Here is a 22,993-nt window from a genome sequence, read left to right on the forward strand (position 1 = left end):
TATCCAGTAGATTCTAGCGCTCGCGTACATACGGAGTAATTAAGGAAGAAAATAATACAGTTAAGACAGTTGAAATTAATAGAAACTGACGACAGCCGGAAAATCAAATGCCCCTCAATAAATTATTCTGGTGTGCGTTATGAATATAAGGAAGCGATAACAGAGGAGAAATTTAGGCGCAGTGGTTCTTAGGTAAACAGATAAAAAGATGAATAATGGTGTTATTACTTAATCTATTCGAGGAAGGTTATAACCTCAAACGATATTCCGCCAATATCCCGCAGATGGTCGATTGACGCCTCTCTTGCCTTCTACCCAAGGAACAACCACGAATTTAAGAGCAGGATGAGAAAAATGGGAATACGTCACTTCCCTGCTGGCAAGCAGACACGTTGCCATGGTAACCTGTAGGTTCGTTGTCGGTCTGTCGGCCACTCAACGCAGAGCATGATGCCCGCAAAAAGTAGTAAATTTCTCCGTCATGTGAAGAGTAAGGTAAATTATGAACATAAAGAAAGTTATTTATAATGAAGAGACGTTTCACGTACATTCCACAGAGTTTACAGAAAATCAATAGTATAAGAGAAAATGGAGGAAAACCGTTCTGGCTTTCCTATAAACCCCCTGTCTGTTCAAAGATTTTAAAATGACATGATTATCAGAACCTTCCCAGGGATGAGTATACTCCAAATATGAAGTTTGGTTGAGATCTATCCAGCCGTTTCGACGTGATGGTGGAACAGACAAACAAACAGACAAACAGACAGACACGAAAAGTAAAAACCACCGATTCGGTCTTGAGTTAACCTAAAACGGATAAATATCTGAAAAATTGGCAAAACAAAAGAAATTACAGACAGCGGACCCCCTACAACTTTATTTATATAGATTATCTGCGCACTTTTTAGCGATAGATTTACACCCTAGTGCTGAATCGGTAGACCTCGGCAATCTTCGAGATTCGTACTGGCAAACTTTGAAACACAAACTACGAATCGCTTACGCATCGCTGTGCGACATCTGGCGTACACTTTTCGTATTAGTACTGTTGTTATTTACACAGCAAAGCCAAACTATAGAATTCACTCTAGGAATAAGATTCGCATCCAGAAATGTTATATAATGTTATATAATGTGTGTGTGACACAGTTGTTGGCTTAAGATAACAAAGGTTTAGAAAATTCATATCGTTCGATCATATTATACATTCAATTCAGATTTCATTTCCATTCAGTTGGCAGTACTAACGGAACCGGGAGAGCTCTCTCCTTACTCCTCAAACCCGTACACAAATCTATCGCTAAAAAGTGCGCAGATAATACATAGCTCTTATCCTGAAATATAATAGTCTAATAATATTTGGAAACAGTTGTATATTAGTATAATAATAATAATGGTCGTCACCTGAAGATAGAGCACAGCCTCCGAATTAATAAAACTTCAAAGCAATAATTAAGAGTGTTTTTATTGTTTCATAAGTAATTATTTCCGCGTTACGAACAAAGTATATTCAAGTCATGGTTATATTTAATATTATAAATAGTTTTATGAGAACTAAATCCAGTCACATTACTACCGGTATTCACATTGAAGCATATTAAAATGCGCATCGTTAGCGCTGATATTCGATACTGCAAAAGACAACGATTTTTCATATACGGTCTCGCACAAGTTAAGATATCATAAGAGGAGGAGAATTAAATTAAAACCTATAGTTTATAACTAAATGATTAAAATAGCAATGTAAGTTCGTAAATTTGCATTTTATTTTTAGATTTTTAGATGTCAAAGTATTTCATTGCTGACCTGTTAATATCAAGTTATTCCGAGGAACATAAAAGACGTATCGTTATCCTGCATTCAAATAATGTGAAACGTACGGAATTGATATATTTCAATGACTTAGGAATTTGGGTACGGCGTTCGTGATTTCAGACGAGGAAGAATCCTCGATCTGGTAGAGGAAGAAGCAGGGAATTTAAATATTCTTTGAACCTGAAAAACCTAATTCCGTTCAGTTCGTATGTGAATAAGAGTTTTCATAGTGAGATTAGTGAAGTAAATTAATAATATACGCCTGGCACGAATAAGTGGAAATAGTGCCACATTCAGTTTTGTACTTCTCGAGTTTCACAGAAATCTTCAAGCAATCAACGTAATCCTGTATATCAAAATCAAATTAGGTGTCTGTCTCACTGCAATAAAGCTTTGTACCACCCTCGGGGCCTCATGTCAAAAATAATATACGACGCACCGAGCTTGATGGCTGCAGCCGCTTAGGAGTGGCCACTATACAGCAATCGGGAGATTGCGGGTTCGAGCCTCACTGTCGGCAGTCCTGAAGATGGTTTTCCGTTGTTTCCCATTTTCACACCAGACAAATGCCGGGGCTGTACCTTAAGGCCACGGCCACTTCTTTCCCATTCCTAGGCCTCTCAAATCCAATCCTCGCCATAAGACCTATCTCTGTCGGTGCGACGTAAAGCAAATAGCAATATATAAGACGCTTTATGCTACTGACGGCAAATTTGATCAATCCGAACTGAAAACCAAAATCTTAACCTCAAAGCAAACAGTAGCACCAACTATACTGACCAGAGCACATTCATATTGTTGAGTCATCAGTCCAGAGATAGGTTTGATGCAGTCTTCCAAGCCAGCCTGTCCTGTGCAAACCTTTCAATTTCTACTTAACTACTGCACCTCACATCTGCACTAATCTACTTGTCATACTCATACCTTGGTCTACTACCAGTATTACCGCCCACACTTCCCTCAAAAACCAACAGAGCAAGCCCAATGTGTCTTATAATGTGTCCTGTCAATCTATTTTTCCTTCTCGTCAATTTTAGCCAAAAAGATCTCGCCTCACCAATTCATTTTAATAACTCTGCGTTCGTCATACCATCTAACCATCACACCTTCAGCATTCTTCTTAAAACCACATTTCAAAAGCTTCCATTCTGTTTCCTTCTGAGCTAGTTATCGTCCATGCTTCACTTCCATACAATGCCACACTCAGGTCGACAGTCTTCAAAAGCATCCTTTTTAATTCCTCTGTTCATGTTCGAATGAGCAAATTTCTTTTCTTAAGAAATGCTTTCCCTGCTTTTGCTAGTCTGCATTTTGTTTCCGCCTTTCTTCTGCCATCGTTATGTTACTACCTAAGTAACAATATTAATCTATTTTCTTTGAAATATAGCAGTCACGTCCTAGTTCATGAACATGGGCAAAGGCTGAGTGGCCTAGAAAGTAAGTAAGTAAGTAAGTAAGTAATTCGTCTTTATTCGTGGCGAAGTTAGGGCTCAAGGCCCTCTCTTACACTTAACCACAATATTTAAAATAATTAACATACATACAGTATAATATTTAAATACAACAATTTAAAAAAATAATATAGTACTAATAGAAAATGTGGAGATTGTAATAAAAACCATTATAGAAGGTACAACACGACAATGTAAATGTACATGGTAATAAATATAAAACTAACACTAGTGATAATAAGGCACGTAAACCCAGTAAAAACCTATAACAAGCGAATATAATTCTACTTCTTATGAAAATATGCTCATTCACGCACTCATTCACACTACACACATCGAAAAGTCAGCTAGAAGTATTCAGAAAGTGATTTCGGCAATCCATCTTAAATCTCCTACGAGAACGCAAATCCCTAATGGTAGCAGGTAGGGTATTCCATAGCCTCGCGGCAGGAGCGGCTGTAGGTCCTGGAGTGACTGAAAGATATTGTTAAACAGGAGCCAGATCGTGTATCGTGGTTATGATAGGAGGAGAGGTAATTAAATTTTGAAGAGAGATAATTCGGTACACCTGTACACCTGTGGTCCTGAGAGTCGAAATATCAGTTGCTATGGAATGAGAGTGGGCATCTCGGACATATTCTGAGTCATGGCCCTCTTTGTGCTCTGGCGGATAGAACTACACAATCCACCGTGGTCCCTAACCTGTTAGAGGCGAGATCCTCTCCTGGACTACGTGTAAGTTGGGTAGTATCGTGTTTCATGAATTTACCGAGCTCGAAACATTTTAAGCAAGCCTCGGACCTATGGGAGTAACGGAGTCCCATTCCCATACGACAGGCGAGGGACTCCTTGGAAACATCTTGGCGCACGAAATGGAATTCGATGGAAAACTATCAATATTAATGGGACTTACAGAAGAAAGAAAGTAGAACTGGCTGAGTCAGCTAAGAGAATGCATCTGGATCTGTTAGGAGTCAATACTATTCGGGAGATACTGAGGAAGAGATAGGAGACTATAAAGTGCACTTGACAAGTGTTAAAAAGGGAAGGGCAGAGTGCGGGCTTGGGCTGTTCATCAGGAATACTATTGCACGCAACATAGTTTCTGTTAGGCACGTAAATGAGCGAATGATGTGGGTAGATTTGGCAGTTGGAGGAATTTCGACGAGAATTGTCTCAGTGTATTCATCATGTAAGGGTGCAGATGAGGACAAAGTTGACAAGTTTTATGAAGCATTGAGTGGCATTGTAGTCAGGGTCAACAGCAAGGATAGGATAGTGCTAATGCAGTGAGCTCACAGTTGCGATCAACAGTGTTCTGTAAGAAGGAAGTCAGCTCCCGGACGAAACTATCTTTTCACCGGTCTGGTTTCAGACAAACTTTGCTTTCCGGAAGCGAATGCTGGGTGGACTCAGGATATCTTATTCATAAGTTAGAAGTCTTCCTCTACGAACCATGTGACCTTGCCGCGGTGGGGAGGCTTGCGTGTCCCAATGATGCAGATAGCCGAGCCGCAGGTGCAACCATATCGGATGGGTATCTGTTGAGAGACCAGACTAACGAATGGTTCAACGAAAGGGGGGTAGCAGCCTTTCGGTAGTTACAAGGGCGGCAGTCTAGATGATTGACTGATACGGCCTTGTAATAATACTCAACATGGCTTTGCTGTGTTGATACTGCTACACGGCTGAAAGCAACGGGAAACTACAGCCGTAACCACCTCCCGAGGACATGCAGCTCTCTCTGTATGAATGATGTACTGATGATGGCTTCCTCCCGGGTAAAATATTCCGGAGGTAAACTAGTCCCCCATTCGGATCTCCGGGTGGGGACTACACGAGAGGGGGCGATCATCGGGAAGATGGATACTCACATTCTGCGAGTCGGAGCGTGGAATGTTAGAAGTTTGAATCGTTGTGGTAGGTTAGAGAATCTGAAAAGGGAGATGGATAGGCTAAAGTTAGATGTAGTTGGTATAAGTGAAGTGCGTTGGCAGGAAGAACAGGATTTTTGGTCAGGCGACTACCGAATTATCAACACGAAATCAAACAGGGGTAATGCAGGAGTTGGTTTAATAATGAATAAGAAAATAGGACAGCGGATAAGCTACTACGACCAGCATAGTGAAAGAATTATTGTCGCCAAGATAGACACCAAACCAATGCCCACTACAATAGTGCAGGTCTATATGCCTACTAGTTCATCGGATGATGAAGAAATTGAAAGAATATATGAGGAGATAGAAGATTTAATACAATATGTAAAAGGTGACGAGAATCTAATTGTGATGGGAGACTGGAACGCAGTGGTAGGCCAAGGAAGAGAAGGTAGCACAGTAGGAGAATTTGGATTGGGACAAAGGAACGAAAGAGGAAGTCGGCTGGTTGAATTCTGCACTGACCATAATTTAGTCCTCGCCAATACTTGGTTCAAACACCACAAACGACGGCTGTATACTTGGACGAGACCTGGAGACACTGGAAGGTATCAAATAGACTTCATTATGATTAGGCAGAGATTCAGAAACCAGGTGTTGGATTGCAAAACTTTCCCAGGAGCAGACGTGGACTCTGACCACAACTTGTTGGTCATGAAATGCCATCTGAAGTTGAAGAAATTGAAGAAAGGAAAGAATGCAAAAAGATGGGATCTAGACAAGTTGAAAGAAAAGAGTGTGATGGATTGTTTCAAGGAACATGTTGCACAAGGACTAAATGAAAAGGCCGAAGGAAACACAGTAGAGGAAGAGTGGAGAGTCATGAAAAATGAAGTCAGTAGGGCTGCTGAAGAAATGTTAGGAAGGAAGAAAAGATCAACTAAGAATCAGTGGATAACTCAGGAGATACTAGACCTGATTGATGAACGACGAAAATACAAGAATGCTAGAAATGAAGAGGGCAGAAAAGAATACAGGCGATTAAAGAATGAAGTGGATAGAAAGTGCAAGGTAGCTAAGGAAGAATGGCTGAAAGAGAAGTGCAAGGATGTCGAAGGCTGTATGGTCCTGGGTAAGGTAGATGCTGCATACAGGAAAATCAAGGAAACCTTTGGAGAAAGGAAATCTAGGTGCATGAATATTAAGACCTCAGATGGAAAGCCACTTCTAGGGAAAGAAGACAAAGCAGAAAGATGGCAGGAGCATATACAACAGTTGTATCAAGGTAACGATGTAGGTAATTTCGTTCTGGAACATGAAGGGGCTGTTGATGCTGATGAAATGGGAGACCCAATTTTGAGGTCAGAGTTTGACAGAGCTGTGAGTGACCTCAATAGGAACAAGGCACCTGGAATTGATGATATTCCCTCTGAATTACTGACTGCCTTAGGAGAAACCAGCATGGTAAGGTTATTTCATTTAGTGTGCAAGATGTATGAGACAGGAGAAGTCCCATCCGATTTTCGGCAGAATGTTGTTATACCTATTCCCAAGAAAGCCGGTGCTGACAGGTGTGAAAACTACCGCACTATTAGTTTAGTATCTCATGCCTGCAAAATTTTAACACGTATTATTTACAGAAGAATGGAAAAACAAGTTGAAGCTGAGTTGGGGGAAGATCAATTTGGCTTCAGAAGAAATGTAGGAACACGTGAAGCAATCCTGACTTTACGTCTGATCTTAGAGGATCGAATCAAGAAGGACAAGCCCACGTACATGGCATTCGTAGATCTAGAAAAGGCATTCGATAATGTTGATTGGACCAGGCTATTTATGATTCTGAAGATGATAGGGATCAGATACCGAGAACGAAGAATTATCTACAACCTGTATAAAAATCAGTCTGCAGTGATAAGAATCGAGGGCTTTGAAAAAGAAGCAGCAATCCAGAAAGGAGTGAGGCAAGGCTGCAGTTTGTCCCCTCTCCTTTTCAATGTTTACATAGAACAGGCAGTAAAGGAAATCAAAGAGAAATTTGGAAAGGGAATCACAGTCCAAGGAGAGAAAATCAAAACCTTGAGATTTGCGGATGATATTGTTATTTTATCTGAGACTGCAGAAGATCTCGAGAAGTTGCTGAATGGTATGGATGAAGTCTTAGGTAAGGAGTACAAGATGAAAATAAATAAGTCCAAAACAAAAGTAATGGAGTGCAGTCGAACGAAGGCAGGTGATGTAGGAAATATTAGATTAGAAAACGAAGTCTTAAAGGAAGTAGATGAATATTGTTACTTGGGTAGTAAAATAACCAACGATGGCAGAAGTAAGGAGGACATAAAATGCAGACTAGCACAAGCAAGGAAGAGCTTTCTTAAGAAAAGAAATTTGCTCACTTCAAACATTGATATCGGAATTAGAAAGATGTTTTTGAAGACGTTTGTGTGGAGCGTGGCATTGTATGGAAGTGAAACATGGACGATAAGTAGCTCAGAAAGAAAGAGAATAGAAGCTTTTGAAATGTGGTGTTACAGAAGAATGCTGAAGGTGAGATGGATAGATCGAATCACGAATGAAGAGATACTGAATCGAATTGGTGAGAGGAGATCGATTTGGCTAAATTTGACGAGAAGAAGAGATAGAATGATAGGACACATCTTAAGACACCCAGGACTTGTTCAGTTGGTTTTTGAAGGAAGTGTAGGTGGCAAGAACGGTAAGGGTAGACCAAGGTACGAATATGACAAACAGATTAGAGCAGATGTAGGATGCAATAGTTACGTAGAAATGAAAAGGTTAGCACAGGATAGGGTGGCATGGAGAGCTGCATCAAACCAGTCTATGGACTGATGACTCAAACAACAACAAGTTAGAAGTAACGGACATGAAAATACCGAGAATGATCGCAGGTACAAACAGGTGTAAACAACGGCAGGACGGTACTCGGAATTAGGAGATAAAAGCTCAGTTGGGAATAAACTAGATGGATGAAGCTGTACGCATATACCACGGTGGTGTGGACATGTGAAGCAAATGGAGGAGGATAGGTCACCTAGGAGAATAATGGACTCTGTTATGGAGGGTAAGAGAAACAGTGGGAGACCAAGGTGACGGTGGTTAGACTTAGTTTCTAACTATTTAAAAATAAGATGTATAGAAATATATGAGGCCACAACATTAGTTGAAAATAGAGAACTGTGGTGACGTTTAGTAAATTTTCAGAGACTTGCGGACTGAACGCTGAAAGGCATAACGGTGTATAATAATAATAATAATAATAATAATAATAATAATAATAATAATAATAATAATAATAATAATAATAATAATAATAATGTATGTTCCCTTAAAACAGGGCCTCTCAAACGCCCAAAATCTCACGCGTGCAGAGCGAGGCGCAAGAGCTTCGTGCACTGTGCATCGGTGCCGCTCGGTATGGCTCGGATCAACACTTCGTCTCTGGGCTACTCGGCTATGCTCGGCTCTACTCGGCTATACTCGGCTCAACTCAGCTCGAATTTGGAGCGCTACGGCGCAAGTGGGGGAGAGGGAGACAGGCGGAGCGAGCGAGACAGGCGTGAGGAAAGAGAGAGACAGCGCTATTGCTCCAAATCGAGGAGTGGGGGTCTGCACTCTGGTCAACCAAGCCAAGTCGTCTTTTGCACCGTGCACAGTGCATGCACCACGCGCATGCACCCTGAGAGGCCATGCCTTAAAACATCATTTCCTAATCTAATATTTCCTACATCCCCTCATTTCGTTCGAGTGCAATCCATTGTTTTTGTTTTGTTTTTCATACTATACTCCTTCCTTAAGACTCAGTCCATACTATTCAACAAATTTCTCCAGACCTTCTGCAGTCTCAAATAGAATAACAATATTTATTCATTTATTTCTATGAGTCTATATAGAGTTTCCCTCCATTTTTGGACCCTGTATTATATGTTTTTACGTCAAATTTATGTTTTTAGCGTTTACGTTTACGAAAATTGATAATATCTCTAGATAGATGAGATAATACAAAATGCAGAAAATCCAAGTTAAAAGTCTGTGTATGTCTAGAAGCCAAAGGACTGAGCCCGAGGTCACGCGCAAGAAAACACCAGCCAAGTATTTCGTAGCACATATACAGTACTCGCAAGTTCAACAACCAGATGATATAGAAAAAAAAGGGAGGCATAGCAATCAGAATAAATAAGCTAATATAACAAAAGGGGGGGGGGGGGTCATTCCTGGGTGAACTTTATAACAAGGAAACAAAAAGGGAGAGAAAAAAAAGGTGACAGCAGACTGATCAATACCATTTCCCCCCTGCCAGCAAAAAATAAATAAATATAGAACGGTTTTAATTGAGAAAAATGGGCTTTTTTCAATGTCAGTAGGGGACTGAGTGGATTGGAGTTGGGCAGTATTCGGAGAGGGAAAGAAAGGATCCGAAAAGGGCCAAGCCAAGGAGGAGAAATTTTGGCAGACAGATTCTGAGATGCGGAACTGTCATGGTGATTCTTATGTAAGATAAGATCAAAAAGCTTAAATTCAGGGGTTCTAACCCGAGAATTACAGGCTTTTTATGAATCTCCCCAGCATGAAGTAGGTTTTGAAGAGCACGTTGCAACTGTGGCTGAGAAAGAAGGTGGGGGTATCCAACAAGGAGAGAAAGAGGGAGGGAAAGAGAGAAAGAGGGTGTGTAGTTCCCTGCCCAAAAAGAGCTTAGCCGGGGTATAAGAAGTGGAACTGTTGATAGTAGAATTTAATGCTAACATAAAATATGGAAGTTCAGTGCCCCATGATTTATGATCATGGGAATGAAAAATGGATGATAAAGATGTCAAATTGCGGTGGTAGCGTTCAACGATATTAGCTTGAGGATGCTAAGATGAAGTGCAAATCTTTTTAATGCCAGAAGAAAAACAAAAGTTATAAAAACCTTAGAAGTGAAAATCGATGCATTATGGGAAACAAGGACCATCGGAAAACCAGTAATCGGAAAAAATTGATTAGATAGCAGATTTATGATAATTTGTGAAAATATTTACGCAACGGGTGGACAATAAGGAATTTAGAAAAGCCATCAAGTAAGGTATAAATATAGGTGTTAGATTTAGAAGATTTCACAAGTGGGCCGATGATATCAATGTAAAAATTTTCAGCAGGATAGGTGGCAGGAGACGGAGCATAAGTACCATACGGAAGATAATTTAGGGGCTTATGTTTCTGACATAAGTCACATGAACGAACCCAAAAAAATATCTTTACGCATTTGAGGCCAGAAAAATTGAGAAGCAATGCGGGCGTAGCTCTTAGCTCTACCAAAGTGGCCTCCAACAGGGGAACCATGAAAATATTGAAAAATAATGGAGCGTAAAGCAGAAGGAAGAACAAGACGAGGGGTAGCCTTAGGAGTAGGTTTGAAAATAATTAACTGATTCTGGAAATGGAAAGGACCAGAAAAATCAGGGGAGGATAGATCACGAGCAAGTTGTTGGCATTACGAGTCAAGTTCTTGATATTGTAAGCAAGTGATAAGAAAGAGGAAAATTTGTAAGAGAAGATATAGAGGTAATGGAATTAATCGGAAGAGAATCTATTTCAGAATCATGAGATTGATGATCTTCAAAAGGACGGGATAGAGCTTCAGCAACAGAATTGTTATAACCAGAAATAAACTTAAGAGAAAGCTTGAATCGGGATAACCGGAGCAACCAAGGACCGGTGCGACCTATTTTAGGTGCATTATGAAGAAGCCATGAAAAAGCTTGATTATCAGTACTGACAATAAATTCTGTGTGATCAAGATAATCGGCAGTGCTCAATGGAAAGAATGAGGGCAAGGGCTTCTTTTTCATAGGTGGAATATTTACGTTCAACAGGTGATACGATATGGCTGAAATAGGCAACGGGGAGAGTGTGGCCATCAAAGCTTTGTTACAAAACGGCACCGATAGCTACGTAAGAGGCGTCAGTGGAAAGTTCAAAGGTTACATTAAAATCAGGAATCTGTAAAAGAAGAGCGTGAGATAATTTAGATTTCAAGAGATCAAATGCAGTCTGTTGAGGGAAAGACCAATGGAACTTGATGCCTTTCATCTTAAGAAGATTTAAAGGTTCAGAGATTAATGAAAAATTTGGAATATAATTGGCATAAAAACCAACCATCCCAAGAAAGGAACGTAATTGTTTGAGGTTGTTAGGAGGAGGTACTTTGTGAATGGCGGATACTCTATCGGGATCAACCGCGATACCTTGGGAACTCAAATTATGTCCAAGAAATTTAATGGAAGTTTGTGTAATCAAATCCTTCGAAGGATTAACAGTTAAACCAACAGTGCGAAAACGAGTGAGAACTTCACGAACGTGGGATAAATGAGATTGAAGATCAGGGGAAGAAACCAAAATGTCACCAATAAAGGGGAAACAAATACTTACATTTAATATCAGAAAATAACGAATCAACAAAACGTTGCATTATCAGTGAACCAACATTTAAACCAAAAGGAACTTTTTAAAACTGGTATATCCATTGGTAGTGATAAAAGCAGTGTAACGTGAACTGAGTTCATCCAAAGGAATTTGATTGTAAGCAGCATTGAGATCGAAAATGGTAAAATATTTGGAACCGGAAAAATGTTGGAAAGCAGATTGTAATTTAGGCATGGGGTAGGCGTCATATAATATCCTATCATTCAGCTTCCTGTAATCCACAATAAATCTAGCGGAGCCATCGGGCTTATCAACAACAAAGGCAGGTGAAGCGTAATTAGAAGACGAAGGAATGATAGTATTATCTTTAAGCATTTTGTCAATTAATTGGTTCAGAACCTTCATCCTAGGAGGGCTAAGAAAATAAGGAGAGGAACGAACTGGATTTGAATCAGTAAGGTCAATATGTGCAGAGAAATTTTTGACAGCACCCAAAGTTGGGGTGATGGCGTCAGAACATTCAGTAAGGAAAGCTTGGATGTGATCGGAATGATCAGAAGCGATATTAGAAGAAGTAGAATGTAAAGAATGGGGATAATCGAGAGTATCCACCAACGGGACTGACTTGGAAGAAAAATGAAAAAAACCAGAATGCGAAGAATCAAGAACAAGGCCAGTATGAGAAAAAAATCATAACCTAAAATAATGGGAGATGATAAACCTTTTACAACAAGGAAAGTAAAAGGCCAAGAGAAATATTGCATTTTAATATTCAAAGAGATCGTACCAAGGACATGTAAGGGTTGATTCGAAGCAGAAAGACATTGAGTAGAGGATGGAAGATAATGCAGTTGGAGAGAAATTGATTTTAAAGATTCAAAAACTGGAAAATAATAAGAGAAACTGCAGCTCCTGAATCAAGTAAAGCAACAGAGGGTAAATTGTTTACAGTTACAAGAACGTGGGAGGTGCGAGGTAAAATGAGGCACAATCAGTCGAAAATTCGGAAGCATGTATTGAGGAGGAAGGTTGAGATACCTGACAAACGGAAGGCAGATTTTCTCCAAGTAAACGTCTACTGCCTAACGACGTGGATGAAAGGCGTTTCCCGAAGGCTGAGTGTTACAATATTTTGCAATGTAGCCAGGTTCTTTGCAACGAAAACAAACCACAGGGGCACGAACAGTAGGAACGGAAGCGAGAGGCAATGATGGAGGTAACGAAGTAGAATGAATTACTGGTGGTGGAACAGAAGCATAATAAGAATCATCACCTAAAGAATTAATGGCATGTTGATGAGCTAGATTATATACCTGAACAAGGGAAACAGGAGGATTAAGTACATTTAATATCTGACGGGATGACGGTGCGGCATAGAATTGTACAATGGAAATTGATTCCGAATTATTATAAGCAATATTCAGAATATCACTATAGGAGATAATTGAATCTAGGTAATCATGTGCTGGTTCAGTAGGCATGTGATGACGTCGAATGAAATCGGTACTCAGCTTATATCGAACTTCGAGGGGAAAAAATAATAATGTATGGCATACCAATTAGAAAAATTGGATATATTATCTAACCAAAAGGTTGAAAAACCGCAGTCTTAGCGGATAAGAGGCCAATTAATTGCGGAAAAGAAGCGACCTTAATGTTTAAAAATTTTCGAACCGAGAAAAGCTAGGTGGTTAGGCTACGAGGGTCCGTTGCCTGTAATTGAGGAACTTGAAGTAATGATTGCTTAATAATCTGTATATGGAGTGAGCTGTCAACTGAAGCATGTTGAGGTACGGGAGGAGCAGAATAGCCAGGTGGAGACGGATCCATAGGAAACTGTTGAAAAGGTTTTACATCTTCGGTTAATAGATCAGGTGTATAACCGGTAGATGATGGATAAATCCCGATCACCTTCAGAATCTCAAATAACTTGGTCCAATCAACATTATCAGATGTCCTTTCTAGATCTAAAAACACCACGTGCGTGGGCCTGTCCTTAATTCGATCCTCTATGATCAGACATAAGGTCAGGATTGCTTTACGTGTTCCTACATTTCTTCTGAAGCTAAATTGAAATTCCCTCAACACATTTTTAACTTGTCTTTCCAATCTTCTGTAAATAATACGAGTTAAAAAATTTTGCTGGCGTGAGGTACTAAACCGGTGTTGCGAAAGTTTTTTACATTTGTCAGCACCAGATTCCTTGGGAACAGGTATAACAACATTCTGCTGATAATCAGCTGGCACTTCTCCTGTATCATACATCTTACACACTAAATGGAATAACCCCGCCATGCTGGTTTCTCCTAAGGCAGTCAGTAATTCAGAGAGAATGCCATCAATTCCAAATACATTTTTCATATTTACGTCTCCCAAGGCTCTGTCGAATTCTGACCTAAAAATTGGGTCTCCCATTTCATCAGCATTAATGGACTCTTCTTGTTCCAGAACCCTATCATCTATTTATATACCTTGATACAACTTTTGGTATGTTCCTAACATTTTTATGCCTCGTTTTCTTTCCCTTGTAGGGGTTATACCTCGTTTTGTTTCCCTAAAATTGGTTTTCCATCTGGATTATTAATATTCATACACCTAATTTTCCTTTCCCCAAATGTTTCTTTGGTTTTCCTGTATGCAGCATCTACCTTTCCTAGGACCATACAACCTTCAACATTATTGCACTTCTCCTTCAGCCATTCTTCCTTAAGAGTTCTTCACTTTCTATCTATTTTATCCTTTAATCACCTGTATTCTTGTCTGCCTTTCCCATTCTTGCCTTCATGTATTTCCGTCATTACTCAATCAGGTCTAGTATCTCTTGAGTTATCCATTGATTTTTAGGTGATTGTTCTTTTCCCTAACATTTCATCACCAGCCCTCCTGACCTCATTCTTCACGATTGTCCATTCTTTTTTTATAGTCTTTCCTTCAGTATTTTCATTTAGTCTTAGTTCGACATGTTCCTTGAAACAATGCCTCACTCTATTTTTTTTTCAACTTGTCTAGATCCCATCTTTCTGCATTCCTTCCTTTCTTCAATTTCTTCAACTTCAGATGGCATTTCATGACCAACAAGTCCTGGTGAGAGTCCACATCTGCTGCTGGGAATATTTTTCAATCCATCACCTGGTTCCTGAATATTTGCCTAATCATAATAAAGTCTATTTGATACCTTCCTGTGTCTCCAGGTCTCGTCCACGTATACATCCGTCTTTTGCGATGTTTGAACCACGTATTAGCAAGGACTAAATTATGATCGATGCAAACTTCAAACAGCCGACTTCTTATTCCATTCCTTTCTCCCAATCCAAATTCTCCGACTGTATTACCTTCTCTTTCTCGGCCTACCATTGTATTTCAGTGTCCCAACACAATTAGATTCTCGTCATATTTTACATTTTGTATTAAATCTTCTATCTCTTCATATAAGAGTATTCTTTCGATTTCTTCATCATCCGCTGAATGTGTAGGCATATTGATCTACACTATTGTGATGGGCTTGGTTTGGTGTCTATCTTGACAACAATAATCCATTCACTATGCTAGTTGTAGTAACTTACCCGCTGCATTACAAATGAATTACAAACGAAAAAAGGTAACCAACCTATTTCATAAATATCAAGGGTGCAAATGATTCCTGTAAGTAGTGCTTTAGAGCCTTCATTCGTAGAATATACAAAATTCTATACGCTCGTCGGGTAACAAACGATGATGTACTTAGGAGAGAAAATGTTATTTGGAAACTAGCATGAAGAATAAACGTCTCCAAACTGCTGCATCTTGACCATATTCTGAGAATAAACGTCACACATCCTTACAACGGATATTATGTGGTGACAGCCATCTGAAGGAAATGATCAGGGTTTGCAATCATTAAGGAACAAACAAATAAAAAACAAATACCCAGTCCCAGAGTCAAAATAATTAATCAGTCGCAATTAAATTCCCCAACCCGACCGGGGAATCGAACCCGGGACCCTCTCAACCGAAGGCCTCAAGGCTGACCATTCAGTCAGGTAGTCGGAGAGTTATTGTCATCTTAGTAATGCAGGAAAAAGGAAGACCGCCCCAAATATGAAATTTATCATTGAAATATAGTGTTCCGTAAATTCTTGCTAGACAGCGTTCAGTATAGTGCAGGAAGGGTATGTTATTTAAAACAAAACAATCAATCAATACTGATCTGCATTTAGGGCAGTCGCCCAGGTGGCAGATTCCCTATCTGTTGCTTTCCTAGCCTTTTCCGAAATGATTTCAAAGAAATTGGAAATTTATTGAACATCTCCCTTGGTAAGTTATTCCAATCCCTAACTCCCCTTCCTATAAATGAATATTTGCCCCAGTTTGTCCTCTTGAATTCCAACTTTATCTTCATATTGTGATCTTTCCTACTTTTATAAACGCCATTCAAACCTATTCGTCTACTAATGTCATTCCACGCCATCTCTCCGCTGACAGCTCGGAACATACCACTTAGTCGAGCAGCTCTTCTTCTTTCTCTCAATTCTTCCCAACCCAAACATTGCAACATTTTTGTAACGCTACTCTTTTGTCGGAAATCACCCAGAACAAATCGAGCTGCTTTTCTTTGGATTTTTTCCAGTTCTTGAATCAGGTAATCCTGGTGAGGGTCCCATACACTGGAACCATACTCTAGTTGGGGTCTTACCAGAGACTTATATGCACTCTCCTTTACATCCTTACTACAACCCCTGAACACCCTCATAACCATGTGCAGAGATCGGTACCCTTTATTTACAATCCCATTTATGTGATTACCCCAGTGAAGATCTTTCCTTATATTAACACCTAGATACTTACAATGATCCCCAAAAGGAACTTTCACCCCATCAATGCAGTAATTAAAACTGAGAGGACTTTTCCTATTTGTGAAACTCACAACCTGACTTTTAGCCCCGTTTATCAACATACCATTGTCTGCTGTCCATCTCACAACATTTTCGAGGTCACGTTGCAGTTGCTCACAATCTTGTAACTTATTTATCACTCTATAGAGAATAACATCATCCGCAAAAAGCCTTACCTCTGATTCCACTCCTTTACTCATATCATTTATATATATAAGAAAACATAAAGGTCCGATAACACTGCCCTGAGGAACTCCCCTCTCAACTATTACAGGGTCAGACAAAGCTTCACCTACTCTAACTCTCTGAGATCTATTTTCTAGAAATATAGCAACCCATTCAGTCACTCTTTTGTCTAGTCCAATTGCACTCATTTTTGCCAGTAGTCTCCCATGATCCACCCTATCAAATGCTTTAGACATGTCAATCGCGATACAGTCCATTTGACCTCCAGAATCCAAGATATCTGCTATATCTTGCTGGAATCCTACAAGTTGAGCTTCAGTGGAATAACCTTTCCTAAAACCGAATTGCCTTCTATCGAACCAGTTATTAATTTCACAAACATGTCTAATATAATCAGAAAGAATGCCTTCCCAAAGCTTACATACAATGCATGTCAAACTTACTGGCCTGTAATTTTCAGCTTTATGTCTATCACCCTTTCCTTTATACACAGGGGCTACTATAGCAACTCTCCATTCATCTGGTATAGCTCCTTCGACCAAACAATAATCAAATAAGTACTTCAGATATGGTACTATATTCCAACTCATTGTCTTTAGTATATCCCCAGAAATCTGATCAATTCCAGCCGCTTTTCTAGTTTTCAACGTTTGTATCTTATTGTAAATGTCATTGTTATCATATGTAAATTTTATTACTTCTTTGGCCTTAGTCTCTTCCTCTATCTCGACATTATCCTTGTAACCAACAATCTTTAGATACTGCTGACTGAATACTTCCGCCTTTTTAAGATCCTCACATACACACTCCCCTTGTTCATTAATTATTCCTGGAATGTCCTTCTTGGAACCTGTTTCTGCCTTAAAATACCTATACATACCCTTCCATTTTTCACTAAAATTTGTATGACTGCCAATTATGCTTGCCATCATGTTATCCTTAGCTGCCTTCTTTGCTAGATTCAATTTTCTAGTAAGTTCCTTCAATTTCTCCTTACTTCCACAGCCATTTCTAACTCTATTTCTTTCCAGTCTGCCCCTCCTTCTTAGTCTCTTTATTTCTCTATTATAATAAGGTGGGTCTTTACCATTCCTTACCACCCTTAAAGGTACAAACCTGTTTTCGCATTCCTCAACAATTTCTTTAAACCCATCCCAGAGTCTGTTTACATTTTTATTTACCGTTTTCCACCGATCATAGTTACTTTTTAGAAACTGCTTCATACCTGCTTTATCAGCCATATGGTACTGCCTAACAGTCCTACTTTTAAGACCTTCCTTTCTATCGCATTTATTTTTAACTACCACAAAAACAGCTTCATGATCACTAATACCATCTATTACTTCAGTTTCCCTATAGAGTTCATCTGGTTTTATCAGCACCACATCCAGGATATTTTTCCCTCTGGTTGGTTCCATCACTTTCTGAATCAGCTGTCCTTCCCATATTAACTTATTTGCCATTTGTTGGTCATGCTTCCTGTCGTTCGCATTTCCTTCCCAATTTACATCTGGCAAATTCAGATCTCCCGCTACAATCACATTTCTTTCCATGTCGTTTCCCACATAGCTGACTATCCTATCAAATAATTCCGAATCCGCATCAGTGCTACCCTTTCCCGATCTGTACACTCCAAATATATCAAGTTGCCTATTATCTTTAGAAATCAGCCTTACACCTAGAATTTCATGTGTCTCATCTTTAACTTTTTCGTAGCTTACAAATTCTTCTTTCACCAGAATGAAAACTCCCCCTCCCACCTTTCCTATCCTATCTCTACGATACACACTCCAGTGCCGTGAGAAAATTTCTGCATCCATTATATCATTTCTCAGCCATGATTCAACTCCTATTACAATATCTGGTAAATATATATCTATTAAATTACTTAATTCTATTCCTTTCTTTACAATACTTCTACAGTTCAACACTAACAATTTTATGTCATCCCTACTTGATTTCCAGTTCCCTGTTCCCTTATCACCGCTCCCTAGGCCATCCCGTTTCCCTGAATGTACCTCCCTATTACCCTTCCAAACAAATTTCCTAACTTATACGTACCACTGCGGTTTAAATGAAGGCCATCCGAGCGCAGATCCCTATCTCCTACCCACCCATTAGGATCTAGAAATCTCACTCCCAGTTTCCCACATACCCACTCCATAGTCTCATTTAAATCCCCAATCACCCTCCAGTCAGTATCCCTCCTACACAGTATTCCACTAATAACAATCTCCGCTTTCTTAAACTTCACCCGTGCTGCATTTACCAGATCCCACACATCTCCAACTATGTTGGTACTTATATCAGCTTGCCTTACGTTGTTGGTACCAACATGAAACACTACCACCTTCTCCTTCCCCTCCTCCCTCTCTTCTACTTTCCTCAACATCTGCCTCAACCTAATTCCTGGATAACATTCTACCCTGGTTCCCTTTCCTCCACACACTTTCCCCACGTGTCTAACGATGGAATCCCCCATGACCAGAGCCTCAACCCTACCCACCTCATTTGATCCCCTCCCCTCCTGGTCAGCCCTATCTTTCCTGATAGCTGCAGAAGCTACTTCCTCCTCCCTTTTCTCCTTCCCATGACCCTGTTCCACCTGTCTTTTCCTATCCTCTACTCTACATTTCCCTTTCCTACCTTTTCCCTTCCTCCTACTTCCATGCATCTCAGCAACAGTTCCCTGTCCCTCATCTTCCCTCTGTTGTTCTACCTGGAGTGACTCGTACCGATTTCGCACAGACACCTGTCCTGAATTCTGATCCTGAGTAGAGCCCTTGGCCTGCAATCTCCTTCCCCTTAGAACATTAGACCACCTGTCTTCTACAACTCCTCCCTTTCCTTCCCCTCCCTCTTGTACACCTACTGTAACCTGTACATTGTTTGAGGGAGTCCTATCTTCCTTCCTGTCTTCTGTGAGAATCCTAATTATCTCCCTCAAACTTTCCAACTCCTCCCTCATACCCCTCAATGCCTCACCACACCCACAATAAGTACACTCGCGCTCCTTAGCCATTCTTTACGGGGGAAAAATTTTAAATTAAAAAATAAAGTAACTTATTTGCAAAAAAAAAATAAATGAACGGAGGGATATATTGTCTGGGATACTACACAACAGTAAGGTAATTAATATATGACTACACTACAATACTACTTAGTCGTGCTCTATTTTTTTAAATCCTACAACCCCTAACAGGATAAAAACTGCTGTTAATTACTGAATATCGAAAGTAATACACAAGAACTACACAATTCCAAACTGCAATTAAGCCTATCCTAATTTCAACAATATTTTAGTAAGAGTTTCTATGGATACCTCTACTACACCAGTACTACACAAATATTTTACAATAACAAAATAAGCACACTAATTTCTAATAGGATATTACTCGTATACTACTGTACAGTACACTACAGTAATTTTTAAACTACTTTCAGACGTATCCTAATTACGATACCGGTACCGTACCGTATGTCACTACTAAGCACAACAGAAATGAAATTTGCAAGAACTACTGTACTCAAAGATTACCAACGAAGCTAAATGCTTAGACAAATTACTATTAGTATTAGGGTCTAATAGATACACACGAAAGATAACACACGAATATAGCAGGCAAGATACGGCACTATCTAAATGTACTGTATCTATACTACAATGTATCTACACTACACTACACTGCGTTTGGTTAAATGCTTATGTATCGAAAGGATTGCCGTACACGAAGAAAAACACGAATATAACTGGCAAGATACTATCTAATATATTATACCTTATCTTCACTACAATTCTACTGAAATGTGGTTATGTGATTATTACAGCTGGTGGATTACTATTATTTTCCCTACTCCACGGGACGGAGAATAAAAGTGTCCTGAATTAGGCCTACTGAAAAATACGAGGTTGTCTACAATAATTTCTCAAATATTTCTATCAAAATTACTACTACTACTCCAGGGACTTGAACTGCAATTACTGGGATATATGAACTTTATTATTATTATTAGCTAACCGCTCATAAATACTGAAAGATCGAGGGGACGAAATATAAATTACGGATACTAACTACCTAATCAGAAGTACAAATGAATGGAATACAAGGTCAGCTGATTTTTATTTATATTCACTTGACTACACTACACCCTTTGTTCACGACTGTAGCCAACAATGCAATATTTGAATATGAGGAGCGACAATAATCAATAACAATACGACTGTTAACTATTACCGTGTAATCTCTTTAACTTCTTTTTAAATGGAAGTTTACAGGCGTGTCGTGTTTTTTAATGTAGTAAATTATTACCTTCGCGATAGTTTGAACGTATATCTATACGAAATACCGGAGAAATAATAGGTCAAGACTCAGTCAAGGTAACACCACGTTTTCGGGGTTACTGGTAGATGGCGCGCAGGACAACAGCAATAGGGGTAGACTAAATACAGGTGAGGCCATATTTTTATGCCATAATAATAATAATAATAATAATAATAATAATAATAATAATAATAATAATAATAATAATAATAATAATAATAATAATAATAATAATAATAATTACACTCAGAAAATCAAACAATACACAAATGTTCACGCCGAGATCGATAGCTGCAGTCGCTTAAGTGCGGCCAGTATCCAGTATTCGGGATATAGTAGGTTCGAACCCCACTGTCGGCAGCCCTGAAAATGGTTTTCCGTGGTTTCCCATTTTCACACCAGGCAAATGCTGGGGCTGTACCTTAATTAAGGCCACGGCCGCTTCCTTCCCACTCCCAGCCCTTCCCTGTCCCATCGTCGCCATAAAACCTATCTGTGTCGGTGCGACGTAAAGCAACTTGCAAAAAAAAAAAAAAAAAGTTCACAATGACATTAGAAAACGTAGGCTAAGATTCTATGGACATATTAAAATAATGCATCCAGGCAGACTTACCGAGCAAATAGTCGAATACTAAAAAACAGGAGTACAGTTGAAACAGACACAATGAAATGGATTAGCGAAATCAAAACAGATTTGAAGCAGGCAGGAATTACACCACCTGATGTCCAAAACTGGGTAATTTTGAGATCCAAAATTCACAATGGTAAGCTGACCAAGAGGAAAGACCAAAGTAGAAGACTGGAACAATCTGGTCTGAAGACAGAAAGGAAGCTCATAGTAAAAGAGTGAAAGGAATATGGGCAAAGGAGAAGGCAAATGCATGCCTCTAACTACTTTGCGTAGTCCTGATGGGCTGAAAGATAACAACATCACCATTAAGACAAAAAAGAAGCTCGTTGAATCTCTAGTCTTCTCAGTCTTCTTGTATGGCGCAGAGACGTGGACCATCCTCAAACGTGATCGTGAACGGATAGAAAGCTTTGAAATGTGGTGCTGGAGGAAAATGTTAAGGATTCCTTGGACAGCTCATCGCACGAACACATCAATCCTGAACCAACTTCAGATAAAAGTTCGTCTATCATGTAAGGTCTCTCAACGAATTGTACGCTACTTTGGACATATAATGCGCCGAGATGGTAGTCTACAAAAGCTGACTGTTGAGGGCAAAGTCCAGGGAACCAGACAACGAGGACGAATACCAACGCGATGGATTGACATGGTGAACGGCCCCCTACAGTGTTCTCTCAGAGTAACCACATTGAAAGCTTTAGATAGGGAAGAATGGCGGAGTATGGTTCATCGGCTAGAGAGCTGAATATTATGATAGTCACGACGCCTCAGTCATGAGGCAAAGCGAAGGAGAAGAATGGGCTCATTCGCATATAATAATATTAAGAAGAAGAAGCAGAACCGCCTTATAGTGAGGTTTCTAAGTGGAAAAATATTGACTGAAGGCCAATCAGGCGCTTTATAATTAATTTTTGTCCTGAAATATTATCAGTGATTTTGCCTCAAGGCATCGTGCTACATGGAGTGTCGAATAAATTTAGTTCTGTCCTAAAATCGGATGCTTTTTTGTTGTCTTTGAACCTGCTATCCTTTTATCTGGTCACAAAAACTCCACCACTTACCGAGAGAGGGATGTATCTGAATGTTTAATGTAGATATCAATCACCAGGTTCACTACAGACAGAACGAGCTTCGCATTTACACGAGAAAGAAAACTGGCAAATGCAGTCCATTAAAGGCCAGGGACAACTACTCTCCATCCAAAAGCCCTATAGATATTAGAATATTCATGCTGTTATTTCTCAAATTAACTACGCCCTTAAGTACATACGTAGGTAATAATAATGTTATTGGATTTACGTCCCACTAACAACATTTTAAAGATTTTCGGAGACGCCGAGGTACCGAAATTTAGTTCCGCAGGAGTTCTTTCATGTGCCAGTAAATCTACCGACACCAGGCTGACATATTTTAGCACCTTCAA

The sequence above is a fragment of the Anabrus simplex genome, chromosome 1 (genome assembly GCF_040414725.1).
Source record: "Anabrus simplex isolate iqAnaSimp1 chromosome 1, ASM4041472v1, whole genome shotgun sequence".
Classification (NCBI taxonomy): domain Eukaryota; kingdom Metazoa; phylum Arthropoda; class Insecta; order Orthoptera; family Tettigoniidae; genus Anabrus; species Anabrus simplex.